The sequence below is a fragment of the Choloepus didactylus genome, chromosome 6, assembly GCF_015220235.1.
Source record: "Choloepus didactylus isolate mChoDid1 chromosome 6, mChoDid1.pri, whole genome shotgun sequence".
NCBI classification, from domain to species: Eukaryota; Metazoa; Chordata; class Mammalia; order Pilosa; family Megalonychidae; genus Choloepus; species Choloepus didactylus.
This window is the reverse complement of record NC_051312.1, coordinates 103,766,678-103,788,210: the sequence shown is the minus strand read 5'-3', so window position 1 is coordinate 103,788,210 and position 21,533 is coordinate 103,766,678. Positions and strand designations below refer to the sequence as shown.

The 21,533-nt window shown below is 36.7% G+C and overlaps 1 long non-coding RNA gene across 1 annotated transcript in view; it reads right to left on the bottom strand.

The window, feature by feature from the left end:
* Positions 1 to 3,245: 3,245 nt before the first annotated feature.
* The window catches only part of LOC119538207, a 128,912-nt gene continuing 110,624 nt past the window's right edge, over positions 3,246 to 21,533 (bottom strand). Inside the window, exons 2-4 of the long non-coding RNA XR_005217525.1 lie at positions 16,929 to 17,024; positions 10,659 to 10,769; positions 3,246 to 3,590 (exon numbers count right to left, since the gene is read on the bottom strand). This is a non-coding gene — a long non-coding RNA (uncharacterized LOC119538207). The remainder of the gene's footprint in view (positions 3,591 to 10,658; positions 10,770 to 16,928; positions 17,025 to 21,533) is intronic.

The following is a 21,533-nucleotide window of genomic DNA, read 5'->3' as shown; positions in this document are numbered from 1 at the left end:
ACTGCCATTACATTGATCAGCAATGGGTGACTTGTGGCCTCAAGAGAAAAAATGTCTCTGAACAAAGATGTCTCTTAACAAAGCTGAAAAATGTCTCTTAACAAAGCTGAATTTTCTCTAAGTTTTTTCTGAACGGCAGTTACATTCACAACTTCTTCCTTATTTTTTAATACTAGTGACCAAGGCTATTTTCCTTTCTCTTGACCAAGCTGCCAGCCTTACTCCTTCTGTTCCCTTACTTTCTCCCTCCCCAGTCCTGACAACCATGGAATCAATCTTGCAGCTGTGTGCTGCAGAGAAAACAACTTGGACTGCAGGGGGGCAAAAAAAGGAAAAAGGACAATTTCAGACCCTAACTATTGTAAGTCTCAAACTCCCCCGATCCCTCTCATCCTAGCCCTTACCCAGGCACCTGAGAGGCTAACTAGGCAGTTCCATGTCTACTTCCTCCTCTCTTCCAGCCCTCACAAGACTCCAGGTGGCCTAATGACTATAAAGGAAAACATCTGAACAAGGTGGTCCTAATCACAAGCTCAGTAAATCCCTCACCCATCCCAGTGATCAGTCCCCCTTGCCATATTCCAGTGCTTAAAATGTTTGCTGTCCTTCATATGGAATTGAGTTCTACTCTCTCCCCTGCTGTGGCAGTCCTAGAATAAAGTTATCCTTGCCTGTTTAACATTGTCTGGTGAAGGTTTTTCTTTGATGGTATCTGAGATTTTTATATAGTCAATGTATCTTCTTTCAACTAAATGAGAAAAAGAATTTATTAGATTGCTATGTGATAAAACTTATTTATTAGAATATAATTGTTAATTAGTTATCATTTTTAGTTAGTTATCTAAATTTTAATAATTTTTTCATGACCCATTCATAGAGCTTTGCAGACATTTGGCCAAATCTCATGACTCAATAAATGGAAAGAAATGCAAAACTTCATTATGCCTTTTATGTTTGTCATCCCAAAACAGATTTATTTTCATGTAATTTACCAGACAACTGTGGTGGTTTGGAGTTATGTACCCCAGAAAAACATGCGTTTAAACTTTTTCCATTCCTGTGGGTGTGAACTCCTATAAATAGGACCTTTTGAAGAGGTTGCTTCAGTTAAGGTATGACCCAGGTGAGTCAGGATGGGTCTTAATACTATTACTAGAGGCCTTATAGGGAAGGTCACAGGAGAGAGAGAAAGCCAGGAGGTGCTGCCAGAATCTAAACATTAACAGAATGTGGGAGAGAACACAGAAGCCAGGACAGGCCGCCAAGTGCATTGCCATGTGACAGAAAAATCAAGGACCAATGACCGCTGGCAACCAGCTCCAGAAATCCACAGTCTTCTGGGAGAAAGCATCGTCTTGATGATGCCATGACTTTGGACTTCTCCTAGCATCAAAACCATGAGCCAATAAATTCTTGTTGTTTAAGCCAACCCATTTCATGATATTGGCTTTACCAACTAGGAAACAAGAACAGACAATCTAAGCCTCTTCAAATTTGTGCTTGGTTCTGTTTTAAATGGTCCATCATGTGTCTTCATTTCTAGAGTTTTCTTTCTCTTTCATCAATTCTTTCTTTTGTTTTATACATTCAATTATTTTAATTGTTTATTGAATTAATATATCAGCTTTATTACTTATAAATCTCTTGCTTGTGAAGGGAAAGGAAATACTGGTATCTCTGCTGAAATATCATTTAGAAAAGCCAAATCTAGTTAAAATTTTAGTTTTCAAATTTTCAGTGACTTCCATATGTTCAGTGACTTCAGTTAATAATTTCCATTATAGCAAATATCCATAACCTGATATAATTTCCAAACACTTCTGCATCCTAGCACAAGGAGGCCAATTTGACATATATATTCTTCCAATTCAATTTCTAGATCCTCAGATGTGATTTAATTAACTTTGATATCTATGTGATGACTGGAAGAATATAGTTTATTGAGAAAAGATGATTAAAATGATCTTTGCATCATCCAGACATACTTTTATTTGGGGATGGTGCCAATTAAAACATCTGGAAATTTGCAAAACTTTGGCTAAAACTTCAGTTTCTCTATTTAGTGCTACACTGCACCATCTGCTCAAAAATGTAATACAGTTTTCAAAGTTCTCAATCTCTTTTCTTAATCACAAAAAAATAAAACTAGATATATAATTTCAAATAATGTCCCTTCCCATCCACAAAATGGACAGAAACCATAAAATTTTTTTCATAGTCATGAATTTAACATTTTAACTAAATTTCTAAAACAAGTAAAAGAGTTGAAACTTTGTTGATGATGGATGAACTTTTTTAAAAATTTTGAAGTATAACACACATATAGAGAAAAGTACACAAATTACATTAAGTTTATAGCTTTATAAATTATCATAGATGAATAACTATTAAGGGCAATTTTTGACCAATAAAAAAATGAAAATCCAACCCCAGTGTCACCCAACACTCCTGCTTTATTTTTCTACATAAAACTCATCACCCTCTGACATAGAATGCATTTATTTCCTTATTTGCATGACTTGGTATCATAACTGCCTGTGCTAGTTTGGATACATTATGAACCACCAAAAGCCATATTCTTTAAGGCAATCTTGTGGGGGCAGACATATTAGTGTTTAGGTTGGAATGTTTAGATTGGGCTGTTTCCATGGAGATGCAACCCACCCAATTGTGAGTAATACCTTTCATTAGATAGTTTCCATAGAGGTGTGGCTCTGCACATTCAGCATGGGCCTTGATTAGTTTACTAGAGCACTATATAGGAGCTCAGACAGAAGGAGCTTGCTGCTGCAACTTACAGAGACATTCTGAAGACGGCTGTTGAAAGCAGAGTTTTGCTGCTGCTTTGGAGGTACTAGCCCAGAGTTTGCCCCAAGAGACTGATACAGAGACATTTTGGGGAACACCATTTTGAAACACAACCTGGGAGCAAGCAGACACCAGCCATGTGCCTTCCCAGCTAACCAATGGCCTTTCTCCAATGAAGGTACCCTATTGCTGATGCTTTACTTTGGACACTTTATGGTCTTAAGACTGTAACTGTGTAACCAAATAAACCCCCTTTATAAAAGCCAATCCATCTCTGGTGTTTTGCAAATGGCAGCATTAGCAAACCAGAACACCACCTAAGTCTATATTCTTCCAACCTTGCATTGTCTTGGTTCTTAAGTTCTTAAAAATTCATTTTACCATTTTATTACTGAAATGGACAAACTTCTTTTAAAACAAATATTGAACTTTTTATATACCAATTGGTATCTAAAGTAATAGTAACTGTGATAAGTAGCAAGATTAATTAGTAATAAAAATTATCATAGAAACTCATTGGTTTATGCCAACTGTCTTACGTTGCCACAGAGACTGCTGGGGAATTGGATTCCTGTCATTGTGACACCTACAAAACATTTATGGTATTGTCTGCTAGTTTCCCTAAGTCATGGTCAGTGGCAGGACTGCTTAGAGGATCATTTCTGCTTTATCATTTATCACTTTTCATTTATCACTGCTTGATTTAGGTAAAACATGAGTTCATCATTATCCTCAAATTACATTGTGACTAATACTTCTGAGTATAGATGAATCTTTTGAATCTACAAGAGAAAAAAGGTAATGTTAATAATCAGCCACAGTCTGGAATATCTTCTGAACCTGTGCAAAAATCAAAACAGCCTGGAATGTGTTTTGATGCTATGTAAATATCCATACAAAAACATACATAATTTATATTTTGGGTAAGAAAATCAAACTGATTATTTCAACCAAAAATATGAGTGAGTGACTTATTTATTGCTAGTAACATAAAGTTTGTATGCAAATGACATTTGTCTTAGTTTGCCAGGCTGCTATAACAAATATTACACAATGGTTTGGCTTAAACAATGGGAATTTATTGATTCATGATTTTTGAGGCTAAAAGTCCAAAATTCAAGCATCAGCAAGGTGACGCTTTCTTCTTAAAGTTGTTACATTCTGGTGCTGGCTGCCAGTGATCCTTGGGGTCACCTGGCTTGTACCCTAGCCTTAAGTCAGATGGCAGTGTCCTCTCCTTTTCTTCTGGTTCTGTTGAATTCAGTGCCCAGCTCCTCCTTGTGGCTTTCTCTGACTCTAGATTCTGGTTTCTTTCTCTTTACAAGGCCTCCAGTAATCTGAATTAAAGTCCCCCCTCAATTAGTTGGGCCATCCCTTACCTAAAAATAATATCTTTAAGAAGTCCTATTAACAATGGATTTACACCCATAGGAATGTAGATTAAGATTAAAAACATGCTTTTTCTGGGGTACATAACTCAATCCACCACAACATTTAAAAGTTGCAGCATTAAAAACTGAAAAGCCTAAAAGCTCACATATTTCTATAAGAAGGGCACTCATGTGTGGCTTAAACTTCATGGTCCAAATGAAAAATATTTGCAGTTAAGTATGAGGAAAATCTTTTAAGAGAAAATGAATCAATTTCACATAGCAAAGCAATTAACAAAAATGAAAATCTGGGAAATATTCTTAATCACAGAGTGTCTAAAAAGCAACAAGCTGTATTTATAAAGAACCATCACTATACACACATATATATATAGAGAGAGAGAGAGACAGAGAGAGAGAGAGAGAGAGAGAGAGAGACAAAGATACATATACAAATATGCACATAAATATTCTAGTCTTTTCAAACTTGATATACTTAAAAAATTTCAAAAAAAATTCAGATATGAGTATATCATTGCAATCTAAATTAATTGATCTTGCTGTTGCCACACTGCTTTTTATTTTAATTTGAATTTGCCTTTTAAAATTTTTTTTAAATGGTAAAATACAGACACATATAGACAAATGCACAGAACATAAACCTAGACTGTAATTAATATTATATAAAAAGTATCCCAAAACCACAATCGGGTCAAGAAATAGGACATTATCGGCACCCGAGAGTCCACTATGTGTTTTCACTGATCATATTAATTTCCCTAAGTCCTAAAGTTAACCGTAATCCTGGCTTTATGGAAAATTCCAGCTGTTCTACTGTTCCAGTTATCTTTGCCTAGCAACCCACCCTAAACCTAATGACATAGAGCAATAATCATGTTATTATGCTCATGGATTCTGTGGGTCAGGAATTCAAAAACAGCAGGGCAAGGACAGGTTGAATCTGCTTCATAATATCTGGGGCCTCAGCTGGGAAGACTCAAAGTCTGAGGTGACTTGAATTGGGATCTGAAATCATCTGAAGACTCATTCAGTCACACTTCTGATGGTTTATGCTGGCTATCAGCTGGGACTTCAGCTGTACTTCCTTGGCAGGACACTTACACATGACCTCTCCATGTGGTTTCTTGGGCTTCCTCAAAGCATGGTAACAGAGAACCAAAAGTGGATATTCCAAGAGAACCAGGTGGAAGCTATTTTGCCTTTTATAACCTTGCCTTGGGCATCATGTAATATTTCTGCCATAATGACAAGCACACCCAGGTTCAAAGAGAGGGAACATAGATCTCATCTCTCAATGGGACAGGTATCAAAGACACATTGTGAGAGTAGCATATGGAATTTAATGTGGTTATCATTGGAAAACACAATGTGCTGCAATCCTCCCTCTGGCCAAAATTCACATCCCTTCCACACACAAAATATACTCATCCTCTCAACCAAGATCTTCAAATCTCATTCCATTGCAGCATCAGCTTGAAGCCCAGGATCTTGTCATATTAATTTGGTCCAGATGTGAATGAGGCTCCCTAGGTGTGTTCCCTCAGTTACAGATCATTAAGTACTGTTCCTCTTGATTTGAAGACCAGTGATCTAAAATGACATGTTATCTGCCACCCTTGCACCAAACATACAATGGCAGAATAGGAATAGGATAATGTTATAGATGCATCCACTCAAAAAGGGGGAAAACAGGAGAAACACAACAGTTACTGCTCCCCAGCAATTCTGAAATCACATGTTGCCAGTTCCCTTTAGGCTTCAGTGATACTACTTGAGAGTTATTCTCTCTTGCTCTTCGTTCCATCCCCTAATTCTCACTTTCATCCTCTGAGTCATCCTTCCTTTTCCATAAGAAATGGCCTATGTTTGTAAGCCAGAAGTTTTCTCAGCCTCCTTCCTGGCCACTGCAATTGTTTTCATTTTCTATGCCATCCTTTTCTGTCCAAGCTGATGCAACTTTAAAAATAATTAACCTAGTGACTTTCTTCTATGTCAATTTATAAGTCATTTAATTAGACAAAAGCTACATCCAAAAAACTGTATGAGATAAGCTTTCTCTACATTGGCACTCATGAAACTTCTGAAAGCAATTGCATCATTAAAATTCTTAGAAGTCCTATTGGAAAGGATCTTCATGGAGCACTCTTAATTAACTGAGAGGGTCTTTTGTCTGTGTAGAGGGTTATTAAGACACTGTCTTAGACCTTTTTGAGGTCTTAACAAAGAATCTTACAGCACTATCCCAAATTTGATCTTTGATTGGAATCCATTTCTTATATTCAGAAAAAGGTTTATTTTTGAACTCAGAAATTACTGGTTCCTTTAGATGTGACATTTTGTTCTTTAATTCATTGAGGAAAAAAGCCAGTAGTACTTTCAATTGTCTTCCTGGAAAAGTCAGTTCAGGTCATTGAGCTTACTAGGTATATACCTTATTTTTCACATTGCCGCAGGTGACAGTGTTGCCGAATTTTCCTCTGTTACATAGCAGCTTGCAATAAAATGCTACCTAATTTCCTTCAAGCTTTCACTTATTGCCTCCTCACAACTATACTGGCTTTCATTAAAACTCTACTTGAGGCTCTTCTGGCTTTCATTTACTGCCCAGTCCCAAAGTCAATTATAATTCTTTCAGTTTTTTGTTATGGTAGCACCCAACTTCTGGTAATAAAATCTGTTGCAGTTATTCTTTTACCACATAAAAATGGACCCCAAACTTGGTAACATAAAACAATAACCATTTTACTACATTCATGGATTCTATCAGTGAGGAATTCTGAAAGGGCACTGCAAGGAAAGGTTATGTCTCTGATGTCTTGGAGCCTTACCTTTGATTAGATTATTTCCATGGAGGTGTGGCCCTGCCCATTCAGTATGGGTCTTGATTAGTTTACTGGAGCCCTATATAGGCTCAGACAGAAGCAGCTCAGTGCTTCTGCACTTAGAGAGACATCCTGAAGATGACTGTCGAAAGCTGATGCTGACATTTTGGAGAACGCCATTTTGAAATGCAACCTGGGAGTAAGCGTACACCAGCCACATGCCTTCCCAGCTAACAGTTTTCCAGATGCCAATGGTCTTTCTCCAGTGAAGGTACCCTATTGTTGATGCCTTACCTTGAACATTTTATGGCCTTAAGACTGTAACTTTGTAATCAAATAAACCCCCTTTATAAAAGCCAATCCATTGCTGGTATTTTGTGTAATGGCAGCATTAGCAAACCAGAACACCACTCTTAAGTTTGAAATAGGATGCTTGGTATTGACTCATACTATATGCATTATTTCATGTCTTTCTTCTATTTTTTTTTATATTATGTTAGTAAGATCCACCCATATTCTTGCATGTAATTCAAGTTCATTCATTTTCTTTACTGTATACAATTCTCCTTTATGAATATAACACAGTTTAGTTATCTATTCTCCTATTGATGGGTATTTTTATATAGTTTTGAATATTGTGAACAACACTGCTCCAAACATCCTTGAACATGTATACTAGTGCACATACACAAGGATTTTCCAGGATGTATCCTAAGAGTAGGATGACCAAATCATGTGATTTTCAGCTTTATCAGATAATGTTAAATGGATTTCCAGTATGACTAACCAATTTATACTCTCACATACAGTGTAAACGGTTTCTTTTGGTGCACATCCTTGACAACACTTGGTATTTCCTGCCTACCACTGTGGTATAGTGGTGTGGTTTAATTTTTTTTTTTTTTTCCTGATTGCTAAAGAGGTTGTGCATTCTTTGTGTTTATTGGCCATTTGGATTTCCTCTTCTGTTCACTAGTCTATTGAATTTCCTGTCTTAGTTTCATTGTTTTGTGGCATATCTTTATATATTCTGGTTACAAGCCCTTTGTTGCTTATATGTGTTACAAATATCTTTTTAGGTATTTTTTAACTTTTTCTTAAGGCAACTTTTGATGAGAATTTTTTATTGATTAATTTACTTTCATTTTTTCTTTACTTGCTTGTGTAATTTTTCCCTATCAGTAACACTCTGACCCTTGACCTTGAGTTCTCCACTATTGATCACCAGGCTAATTTAGGGCACTGAACCAGCACTATCTATTCCAAATGGCAGATCTGGAAGCCTTCACCAAACCTGAGAGGCCCCACCTGTAGGCCCCAGCATTTGCTGCCCAGGAGACATGACTGGCAGTCTAATGGGACATACTAGTTGGCTCAGTTTCAAAAGTTGCTTCATTACCTATTTCCTAGACACCTCAATGAGCACTGCCAAAAGAAGAGGAAAATCAACAAGAGATGGGCAAGGAAGTCTGCAACAGAACAGGCCAGTATGCAGAAAACAAAAAGAAATGAGAATCAAAGTGAGTGGGATGCTAAACATTCACATGAATTCTTAAATGGGGGATGCTCATTAGAAAATACAGCAGCTAGTCAAGAGAATGAAGAGCTTTACTTAATGAGGAAGTCACCCATACAAATAAAAATTAATAGTGTATGATAAAAGTAAGCTCAAAGTACAGAAGCTTTCAGAAGAAATGGGTGGAACAGACTAAGTAAGTCTTCATAGGAAGGTAATTATATTAATTTCCCATTGACACTGTAAAAAATCACCACAAATTTAGTAGCTTAACATCACTCAACTTTCTTATCCTACAGTTCTGGAGGTCCGAAAACCAAAATGGCTTTCACTGACCTAAAATCATGATGTTGGGCAGGGCTGTATTTGCTCTGGAGACTCCAGGGGGGAATCCATTCCTTGTCTTTTCTAGCTTCTAGAGGCTGCCTGCTTTCCTTGGATTGTGGCCCTTCCCTCCATCCAAAGCCAGCAGGGTAGCGTATTCAAGTCTCTCTTTGATCCTGACATTCCTGCTTCCCTCTTATGAGGACACTTCCCTCTTATGAGGACACCCTCTTATGAGGATTATATTGGGTCTATCTGGATTATACAGAATAATCTTCCCATCTCCAGAGACATAACTTAATCTCAGTTGCAAAATCCCTTTTGACCTGTAAGGTAACATATTCATAGGTTTTAGGGATTAGGGCTTGGGTATCTTTGGGGGGCATTTTCTGCCTGCCACCATGAAGATCTAAAAATGTGAAGAATGAAAGGAATAAAATAAGAAGATGAAGGTGATAAGGAGGGCAGCATGAAATATAAAGGGAGTTAAAGAAAAGCATTTCAAACAGATTTAACATAATTAGAGGGGATATAAGAGAATGTAGATGTCCAAAAAAATGGCAAGAGACCAAGCTGCAAAGATAGCCGCAGTTGAGATTATAGAGATAAGGGGGTCAGTCCTTATAAAGGGTTTGATTTTTACCCTAAAGTGAGTCAGTGGGTATGGGTAATGAGACTTCCCATAGTGAGGCATGGAAGTTCTTTAAGTAGAAGAATGGTGAGATCATCTTTGTGTATGAAGAGGATAACTCTGGTACTAACAGGAAGACCTGATTTCCATTGGTTTCTTGGGCTCAACCACTAAATTAGCAATGGCACTGATGGGAAGGAGCTCAAGGCATAATCAACAAAAATTGGTGATGGATGAGTTGAAGATGACAAATCAGTTAAAACTGCCTACCAAGCATTTGAAAGATTATATTCATGTCTGAGGAAGAACTGTGATTATAAGGACAATTGATTATATTATTAGAAGACAATGTTAGCATCTGGCAATGTTTTGTTAGAGTGAAGATATTTCAATTATATTCTAGGAAAATGTCATGGTTGATTGGTAAGAAATGATGCAGGCTTCTCATTACTGAAGACTCTCAAGAGCATTTAAAACAGACAGCAGTTAAGACTGTTTTGGTGGTAGCCCGAAGATAAGAGGAAAAAAGGATCCTAAGAAACAGAAACAATGGAAATCTTCAACCTTGAAAGTTAAAATGAAGAAAAATCTCACAGTCATTTAGTAGTAAGCACTATGTACTAATCACAGTGCTAGGCACTGACCAGTGCAAAAAAAATACAATTAAAAAGTACAATATCAATGGCTCAACTTTTATTGAGTGTGATGTTAGGCTTAAACAAAAAAGGTTACATTTGTGTAACATTTAATATTCATATATATCTGGTATGGTATTTGTGTACTTATGAGCATTGCTATCTTAAGCTGAAGTGCCTGAATTTTAGAAAGCTAAAATGTCTTACCCAAATTCACACAGTGGGGATGGCAGAATTCAAACTCAAACTTCTCAGACTCCAACAACTGTTCTCTTAAGGTAAGAAAGGCAGGTTCCATTTCTTTTTACTACAAGGTCTCACTTGGTGCAGGTAATGGACTAAACAGCAGCTATGATGTAATATACAAAGAGCACATCCAAGAGACTCAGAATTGCATTTGCAAACAGCCAATGACTAGCTGTGTGATCGTGAGCAAGTCTTTACCCTCTCTGTGTGCCATTTTCCTCATCTGTAAATTAGATCTATGTTTCCCATCCACTGACCTACTGACTAGTCCATCAAATGTCTTACCCTTTTGTGATGATTCCTTTCATCATTCCCCTGTTTAGGACCACGGGCTCAGATCCACCTTCTTCCTGTCCCACATGCCACATCCCAGTGGGTGGATGGTGACCGCCGGCTCTGCAGTATGATTAGGTTTGTAAAATATCAGACAATAAGACCTCTAAAGTCCATTCCAGAGCATAAAGGCTACTAATGTGCTGCAGCTGATAATGTTTGCTTTTTTTCAAACTGTGAACGTATTCAGCTGTGAAAGAGAACTGCTATTTACTGAGATACTTTTGAAGATACATTTCATTTTATGCAAAGAAGAAATTTCACTTAAAAAAAGAAAGCAAGCTGGATGGAATTTCCTCTCTGTGGGAGCAATTAAAGAAATGCTTAAGTGTTAAGGACAATGGAATGTAGACAAAATAGATTTATTCCAGAACTTTGAGACATCTTCATACTCTGAAATCAGTTATAGACAGTGGGAAGAAAGAAATGAAGGCTTCCTGCAGTGAACCCTGAAAAAGTAATTTGACATTCACAAAATGCTTTAGTCCCAAATCCCCCCAAAAATGAACTGTTCATTTTACCTGGAAATTTAATTTCATTTAACAATCATTGCCAATGACATGGAAGTAGCAGGTGGGCTTTTAAAGGTTAACACTGAAGTAAAGAAAGCTATTATATGAGGGAATCACACTTTGTGACAAGCTGAAAAGCAATATCTTCCTTTAGAAGAAGTGTATGACAGGATTTGGGGCTGTTAAAAACGACTGAAGTTCCTTGTAATTGGGAAATTGCCTCTTCCAGTCCATCAGACACTCACTTGACTGTATTTAATGGAAGATGCTGATGGAAAACCACCAAGGTGCCACTGGGGTGACGTTCCACTTAAAGTCACCCCCAAAACAGACAGTGTGAGCTTTCCAAGGGGAGGCATAACCATTGGGCTGGAAGCAGGCAAGATTATGGTGCAGAACCTAACAACACGGGGGAGAGCTCTACAGCCCAGCAACTTAGGCATGGTGCTCAGTGGGCCAGGAGTATCCTTGCTGCTTACAGATGGATTTTGCATCCCTGTCCTCGCACCTTCCTAGGCCCCACTTGCTCTCTAGAGAAAGAGTGCCAAACAGGGAAGCAATAAATACTTCTATTTGAAGGAACATTTAAGTAAGTGAAAATAAAAAAAAAGTCCTATGTAATGGCAGGAAAACTATGCAAGAAATCAAGAGAACAACTACATGTGTGGTTTCTTGCCATTCTGGCCTCAGTCAAGTCATCATCAATGAGGGAATCGCATTAGCTAATGTCAAAATCAGATCTAAAAGTTCATTTCTGGGGATTAATAATTGTTTATTTCAGCTGGAGACATGAATTTAAGACGAAAAAACACAAGTATCTAGAAATTGGCAGATTCTTTTGAGAAATCAAAGAGAAGAATCGTCTAATTTGAATATGGGAGATGGGCAATAACTGCCATTCTACCTACTGACCAACTCAAATCCATGTCCCTGTCTGTTCTATCAGCTGCCCCTCACTATTCATTGTCTCAACCATCACAGGACTTCACTATGACTCTCCCTGCCTCTATTCTTATCACACTGCAACCAAAGATATATTTTCCAAATGCAAACCTGCTCATGTCACTCTCTTGCTTGCAAATTGTAAATTGTGAACTGTTGGCCTCAAAATAAAATCCAAACTCCTAACATGTTGCACAATGCCTTTTGTGATATGGTCTCAAGGGAGTGCCACCAGCAGTGTCAGGATGAGGGAAGAAACATCCGAGGACTGGGAGTTATTTTTATCTACGACTTCTGAGAAAGATTCCTGAGAGAGAGAGAACAAGAGTAACATATAAAAATAGGTATATAGGAACTAGAAAAAAATACCTAGTATCATATTTGAAGGGCTGAGGACAAAAACATGAGGCCCAGAAACAAATTAAAAAGTCTGAAGCAGCGCAGACAGAACTGCGACAAAGAATGGGCCAAGAAAAGGCTTCTGGAGGAAGGCTGGGTAAGGTGAGGGTGGAACTCTTCATTTACATGCTGCCTCGTATCCGTCCTGGGACAGAGAGTGACAAGGTAGACGGAAGGACTGAACACTGCTTTCCTTTCCAGCCTCAGCCCCTGCCACTTGCTATTCTCTAGCCACACTGAACTACTCTGTGGTCACTGAAAAATACTCCATTCTCGTTTTGCTTATGCTGTTCCCTCTTTGGAATGGACTTTATTTTCTTCTTCTGCCTAACAAACTCTTATTCAACTTTCAAGACTTGGTATAGATTTGAGAAGCTGCAGGCACCTCTCCATAGTACTTGAAAGAGTTCATTGTCCCTTCTTTGTGTTTCTATTGGACTTTATACATACCTAAGGGATTGCACATACTACATACCGTTATTATTTGTTAACATGGCTGTCTCCACATTATAATGTGAGTTCCTGAAGGATAGGGATGTGCCTTTTACCATATTAAATATAAGAGAGAAAGAAAGAGAGAAAGACAGGGAAGGAGGAAGGGGTGAGAGACTGAGATTCATTAAAAACAGTCTTCTTTCTCAGAGATTGAACTGAAGGGATTAAAATAAAGCTCTGCTATAAGTATCATTCTTTTTCTGACTTCAAATAACCCCAGGGAATGTTTTTTTCTGATCTAAAATAGCTATGGCCAGAATGTTCTTTTTATCTACCCATAAGAGGGAGAACCATATGGAAGAAAAAGACAAGGAAGCTACAATACTGCGGATCAAAATACTGGAGATGTGAGGTAGATAGTAACTTTCTTTCAGCGCCATTTAAGATTCTAAGAAATGGGTTTGGGCTACCTCCCAGAGTAAGGTGACTTACCCTGCCTTGCCATCTCCCTGGGAATTTTCCATTTGGAAAGGGTATGAGTAAATAGTAAAAATAGCCAGAGTTGGGTCTAGTACTGCATGCATCACAATAATACTTTTCTTTGGCTGAGAGGTTACATATCTAGAAATCTGGATTTTGGGGAGAGAAAGCATTTAGAAAGAAATGAATATAAAAAATCCCAAACTTGATGGGCTTTTGATTGCTGCATTATCTTTCTGGAATGAGGATAACATTTCACTGTGAAGAAGAAATCAATTTAAATATATTCAATTCTGCAAACATTTATTAGGTTTCTACTGGGATAAAAGTCATTGTGCTACAGTGGAATTATAAAGAATAGGATGGAGTCATTTTTGAATGAATAAATGGGGCAATAAAGCAGAATGATTAAGAACTTTAACTTTGGAACCAGATCTGGGTTCACAGTCTGAATCTTCCATTATTCTGTTACATATTTCATAGTCTTATTATAAAAATGAGATTATTAAAGTCTATGAATCAGTAAGATTTCAGTTGCAGGTAAAAGAATACCAATCTAAAGGTGGCTTAAACCTTATGGTAACAAAACGTCTCACATTACAGAGAAATCAACAGAAAAGGCATTACTAAGATTAGTGCTCTATGGCCCAGTGATGTCCACAAGGATCATGGCTTTTCCATCGTTTCAGCTCTGCCTTCCTCAGCTTTCATCTTCATACTAATCACTTCAAGAGCCCAAGGTGACTACTGCTGTTCCAGCACCAAATCCTTCCCAATCCAACAGAAGAGGCCAATGTCTCCTGATGTGCCTTTTTTCTTTAGAAAAAAATAATTTCCTTTCTCAGAAGGAAGACAGCTTCAGATCCCCAGGACGACTTGTCTCCAGGTTCTGTTGGTTAGGAATGGGCCACATGCACATGCTCTACCAGCAAAGAAGGCTGGCAACATGACTGCCTGGCATGTCTAAACCTCTATCATGGGAGGCAGGCACTGCCTTCAAAGAAAACAGGGGAATAAAATATCTTTTAGGTAAACAACCAATGGCATCTGCCATGGTACATAAGACAGATGAGTGATGACAGCTATTATCTCAAATGTATTCCATTTTGATATTTTATATATACTCCGAAGAGAATAAAGGTTTATATTATAATAATAGCTAACGAACTTTTATTTGAACTTCTGCTGTGTGCTAGGCACTGTGCTAGCATTTTCATGTTATTTCCTAAATTTATTTTAACAAGCGTCCAATAAAGTAAGTAATGTTAATGTTCCCATTTAATAGATGAGAGACTTGAGTCAGAGAGCATAAGAAAATTGCCCAAAGTCATGCAAGTAGTAAGTGGTAGAGCCAAGAATCTATCTGGAGTGGTCTGATTTGAAAAATTAATATATGACCATTAACCAATGAGATGGAAAAACACATCCCTTAATAATCAGCTTTCTCTTTGGAAACATTATAACAAAGTTGAAATCATCATAAGAATAAACACATGGATCCTGAAATCTTTACAAACTGCCTCCAATGCAGAGTTCCATAAATTCACCCCATATTCCCCAGGGTAGAACATTTTCAGCCCAATTCAAGCAAGAGTATTTAGACACTAAATGTAAATTGTTTTATTATCAAAGAGGTAGTCTTGTATAGTGGAAAGCTCACTAATTTTAGAATAATTGATTCCATTATTTGAATCCCAGCTTAGTCACTTAGAAAATATACAAACTTGGGCAAGGTACCCAACTTCTTCAAACCTCATTTTCCTGATCTGAAAAACAGGTAGAAAGATGATTAATGTGTGTGGCTGTATTAAAGATGAAATGAGATAATTGTAGGCAGATACCTAGCACATGTGTATTACAAAATAGTTGCTCAATCATAGTAGTTCCTATTATAATAATAATAGTAATAATAATTATTATTATTATTACACATTAGATTTTACTATCTCACTTCTTATGCATGGGCACTGTCATTGACATTAGCACTCATTTCAAAAAATTGTTCTAAACATATATACCCTAGCTAATTTATTTGAGCATCATGAGTCAAGCTGGAAAAAAAAAACAAATTTTGAATTTGTTTATGCATTGAAACAGCCCCAAGGAAATGTCACATTGCTAGGGGACCATATTTTCAAGGTAACCAAGGTTACTGCTTTTTAACATCAGCATTACTGTAATATACATTGTCAAGTGGCGATGGGAAGAAGTGACCAATTTAATCTTATATTTAGCAACATAGAAACAGTGGATAGGTATTAAATAATATTGGCATTTCTGTCAAAAGTCCATCCAGGGCTTTGGTCATTTGATCATTTGAATTTATTAATGTTTTTTACAAGTAGGATTCCTTTATAGTACTTATTTCTTTCAAATGCTTTTGGTATTTACCTCTGTATAAGATTAAGATTTGACCTTGCAACCATGATTAGCCCATTTGAGGGTTTTAGTCATGCCCAATTCAGAGGAATTTTTTGAGAATTAAGTACTTAAAACATTGTCTGGTACAGAGTGAGCATTCTATTAGAATTAGTTATTATCATTCTTATTATCTTTGCTAGATTAATATATTATTGAAAAATAAAATTTATTTGTGATATAGGATAATGTTTTCTAATGCCTAGATATAAGAAGCAGCATACAATTGTTTTTGTTTAGGAAGGTACTGGATCCCTTCACGAGAAATGGCTACATTATAATTTCTAGACTTATAGGAGGAAATAGTATTATCACTGATTATCAAAGCCTTAAAAACTAGAAAAAGGTGAATTATCCTGTCCAGGATGGATGAACGTGATAAAAGACACATTGATTTTTATCTTCATTCCATTTTAAAAATTTATGATTATATCCCAAAGTTTCTTTTGCAGAAAAAAAGTACCATTCTTAATAGAAACATTTTTCTTATATGAGAAAATGTTAAAGATTATTATAGAATTTAGTTACAGATAATAAAGTTATTCCCTAACTAGATAAGCTATTTTTTTAAAAGTATATATAGAGCAACTATAAAATCTCCCTATCTTTTTTAATATTTTTGAGACATTCAGTTGCTCAATAGGAATTTAATAATTCTCTCTGCATTGCTTAGTTTGATTTTGCATTAAAATAAATTAATTCTCTCAAAACCATTTATTTGCAGACTTTACAATTGTTTTTATTTAGGCAGGTCAATGGAATCCCTTCATGAGAAACAGCTACATTACAATTTCCAGACTTATATGAGGAAATTATCATCATTACTGATTAGCAAAGCTTTAATAACAAGAAAGATGTGAATTATCTTCTTAATTCACGTTAATTATTTAATTAATTGTTGTGTCTGTGTGTTTCTTTTTAATGAATTTTTATTTCAATGTCATGGTTTTCTATTGCTGCCATAAAAAAATTAGAACAAACTTAGCGGTTTAAAACAACACCCATTTATTATCTCTCAGTTCTGTGGTCAGCTCACCTGTGTTCTCTGCTTAGGGTCTCCCAAGACCAAATTCAAGGTGTTGGTGAGCTGGTTTCTTATCTGGGGAAGAATCCATTTCCAACTTCATTCAAGCTGTTGGCAGAATATAGTTCCTTAAGGCTGTAGGACCAAGCCCCCTGTTTTCTTCCTGACTCTCAGCTAGAAACTGCTCTTAGCTACTAAAGATCAGTGCTCTGCATCAAGTTACAACATGGTTGTTGCTTCCTTCTAGGACAACCACATCTGATTATATTGGGTCCATATGGATAATCTAGCAGAATCCCCCTATTATAAACTCAACTGCTTAGTTACTTTAATTATATCTGCGAAGTATTTTTTGCCATGTACAGTAACATAGTCATGGATGTGATATCTCTTCATATCCACAGTTTCCAGGAATTAGGGCGGGGCATCTTTGGGGGCCATTATTCTGCCTACCACACCTAGTAACCTCCACAAAGGTGCTTTCTGCCCCCAGAAGCATTGGCAGAGGTCAAGTGTGAGCCCCGCCCACCCCAGGCAGCCTGGAGAGCAGACCTGAGAAGAACTCTCCACCCCACAGGTCTGGCATCTCCTTTCCCCATCCTAGTGGCCCTAGGAGGCCAGGGAAGAGTCTTCACCAGATGGCAGCCCCAGCAGAGACTGAGAGAGAGGCAGCAGGGAAGAAGTTTCTACTTCACAGGCCTTGAATTTCCCACTCCTAAGGCACCAGGCCCGGGAAGTTCATTCTTCCACTGCCCGCTGGGGAGCATAAGCAAAAATCAATACTGAATAGCACCAACTGAAGAAAGAAGACCAGAATAGCACTGTGGGGAAGTCACAGACACATACAGTGGCTATTTCCCATCCCTGTTTACTCTCTTTTTCCACTCTTGCTTGTTTGTGTGCATGTTTATTATGTTTGTACTCATGCCTGTTTGTGTACAGGTGTTCAGTATGTTTCTATTTCACAAGAGACCACAGGTAGCCAGGGGAGACTTTACTTCTTAACCAGCCCCAGCTGCTTGCCAGGGCATAAAGGTTGCTCACTGGCAAGGTCTCCTCCCCTCTGAGTGTATAAAAGCCCAACCCTAGGGCAGTGCAAGTGCCCCTCATCTCCAACACGAAGCAAGGTGTGCAGAGCTGCCAAGCAGTTGGCTTCCTCAGGGGACCAGCCACAATTGGTCCCTCATCTCTGACACAAAGTGGGGCATGTACAGCTGCCATCCACGAATGCTGATCTGAACAACTGGCCTCCCCGGGGAAATGGCCACACTGGGATCTTTTCCCCCGATTTTTTGGGCCCTTTATGCTGAATAAGTAATAAAACAGTCATTTGCTAGAAGTTTCTGTTGTGCCTGAGCCTGTGTTCCCACAACACACCATATGACAACTCACTTCACACACTGAAGAGCTTTAAAAACTAAATTGTCATTGGAACCACAGCCCATACACATAGGCCAGGACTTATATGCTAAATTTAAGCAGGGTGACTGCCTTCTAAAATAGAAGATTTAAATAGCATTGAGTTTCCTATAGTATTAAAATTTTTGAGAATACAATAAAAATCACCCAACATACCAAAACCAAGAAACTCTCAATTTGAATGAAAAAAGACAATCAAATGAAGATGCTGTATCCGTTATCAAAAACCTCTTCAGTTTCCATAACAGCTTGTGACAACTGCAAATACTACAGTTAACACTGTTAAGTAAAATTAAAAGAATCCTTACAGCAGCCTATTAAAAAACACTTAAGAAGCAAGAAGCCTAGACAACTTATAAGGACTGAAGACAAACTTACTTTACTGTGCCTTCAGCACCTTTTCTCTTTACCCACTTTGCCTAAATAATGTGAATCTACTAACGCTTTCCAGGCTAAGATTAAACTGTAAGCCGAAATAGGCACAATTGCTAATGCAGCATTTTAATCCTGGGACCAGAATTGAACTATGAGCTATAATTACACATTTCCCCAAAGAAGACAAGCAAATATTCATAGAAGAATTTAGAATTTGGGGGTACATATGATCCAGGGTTACCTGACCTATATCAGCTTATACACGTTGGTTGAAACCCAGACACAAAATCCTGGATGGTAACATATGATTGGACTGATCTGGAAAGAGACCCATAGATTTCCACAATAGAACTGAACATCAAAAAAGGCCTGAAAAATAGGACAAAGCCTCCAGAAGATTACACATCAGGGCAAAGAAAATCTTAAAAGTCTTCTCCATAAACATCGATGGGAAAACTTTAGTCCTCCTATTAAGCAATTAACCTCAACTTGTCCCATCTGCCAGGAATACAATTCTGATAAAAATATAAGAGTGGGGCAAGGACAGAAAGCCAGCTCTTGTATATAAAGTAGTGATTTTTGTATTTCTATATTTTCTGTGTTCCTGTGTTTTTATGTCTGACTCATGACTGAAAAATTTTAAATTGAAGCTATAAGCTATTAGTGTCTGTATGTTTGATATATAACATTTTCCTACTTTTGGGTGGTATTACTGAATTAATCACAAAACTCCTTATAAGAGCTCAATTCCAATTGGCTTAAAGATAAATAAGCACTTATATTTATAAATTAATACTTGTCAAGCCCCAGTAATTAAGGAAACTGATTTCTAATACTTCCAATAAAAAAAGTTAAAAATAAAATTATAAAAATGTTCTTTCATGAATTGTAACAAATGCATCACACTAAGGCAAGTGTTACTAATAGGGCAGTATATGGGAATATGGTATTTTATGCATGATTTTTCTGTAAACACACAATGTTTCTAACAAAAGAACAATAAAAAAGTTACTATACACACAATACTGTTTTAAACATTATGATGTATGAATGAACATATACAATTAATAAATATTTTCTTTCAATACTGAAAAGAAAACAAAGAATAATTTGTAGAACTAGACTGAAATATTTTTTAAAAATTCAAGTTTACATAAAATTAAGGTAAATCTTTGGTAAATAGAACTAGTTTAATATTGTTAGTTAAATAAAAACAACTATGTCTTCTGAGTTATCAAAGTAAAATGCAATAAAAATGTATAACTTTATTCTACTTGGGTATGTACTTTCTTAAGTTATACAGATTTACTGATAAATAAGCTAGCATTAGATCTACTAGATGTTCAAGATGGTGAAAAATGTATATTTGTGTTTATCCAAATTGGGTTATTATTCCGGAAAATTTTATTTCAAGAATAATTGTGTTTTGTAGGATGTTAGCTTGAAGACAGTTTCCAAGATTGCTTTTGGCAAATTAAATGTGTAAGGTGTACAGGATTTTTTTTTTTTTTTAAGGCAACAGAAAGTAGTTTTGCACTAAAGTAAGATGACTGGCTGTTGCAGAATGAGAGACTGGAATGTGTAGGACAAAACCTGAAAGGATATGGAAAGTTGTGGAAGGTATGTAGATAAGGAATTTTATTTGTAATGGTCAAATTTTTTGTGTGAATTTTTTTTAAATTTTATTTGTCATAGCTAAGATTTGATAGAGTCATATGATTTGTGAGAGTTTTCACATCAGATAGCATCTTCATGCAAAACTGGAATTTGCTTTTCTCTCTGTTACAAAGAAAAAATTGTCTTGGATTATTGGTCTGCTCTTAGTAAGATGTTGTAAAAGGTTTTTCTCAATGATCTGAGAAGGCAAGATTTTTGTATCTTATCAGAATAATCCTCTGTGCTTTATATTGACCTTATCAACCTTTATTGTGTTAGAGAACAAGTCTTCTCACCTTTGAAAGAATTAATTCTTCTTTTTTACATGATCATGTTAATGCCTCTATTTTATTTCTGAAATATTTTGTCACTTCACTTAAATAGGAACCGATTATTGTTTCATAGTGACCCATGACCTTATTTAACAAAATCTTCAAAAACCTGACAACTTTTGACATTTTGTTTCCCAAAACCAAACATTAAATGTGATCTCTTCTTGATCTCAAAATGTCTTTGAGATTTTCCAGTGGGCCCCTGGAAATCACAAAGGATTTGTTCTTTCACCTTGTAAAAAGAGATGCTAAAAACAGTTATGTTTGTTTCATATGTAACGAATGGCATGGGAAGTGTTGAATTAAAAAGGATTTTATCATTTTTGCTAAATTTGTATGGGTAAAATGTTATTAATATAAATACTTCAGAAATTATATAAAGTTCCTAGAGATTTGTCAATGTCTTCCCTGTCCATGATATGTCCTAGTACTTACCTGCCTGATATTAGACGAGAGTAGTGTTACCTACTGGTTATAATTTCAATTACTCTTATAATAGTGTTTAATGAACTCTCATTGAATCATTCACTTTTTAAAAACTGCAATAAGTCTTTTGTCATCTACAGATAATTTGATTCTGATGCTTCCCTGAAAACACTTGCAATCAGCTATAGGCCAGAATGCTTCATCTACAAAAAGGACTGTCTCAGAGACCCCTGGAAATGACTACACCAGGTATTCTGGGGAAGGGGCTTAAATGACTTTGAGACCACACTGCTGGCCTGGGGTGCAAGCTCCAGAATTCTAGTGAAGAAGCTGATGTGTTCATGAGATTGCAAACACAAAGCTGAGTGGAACAAGGATGAGTTATCTAGGACTGAATGAACTAATAAAG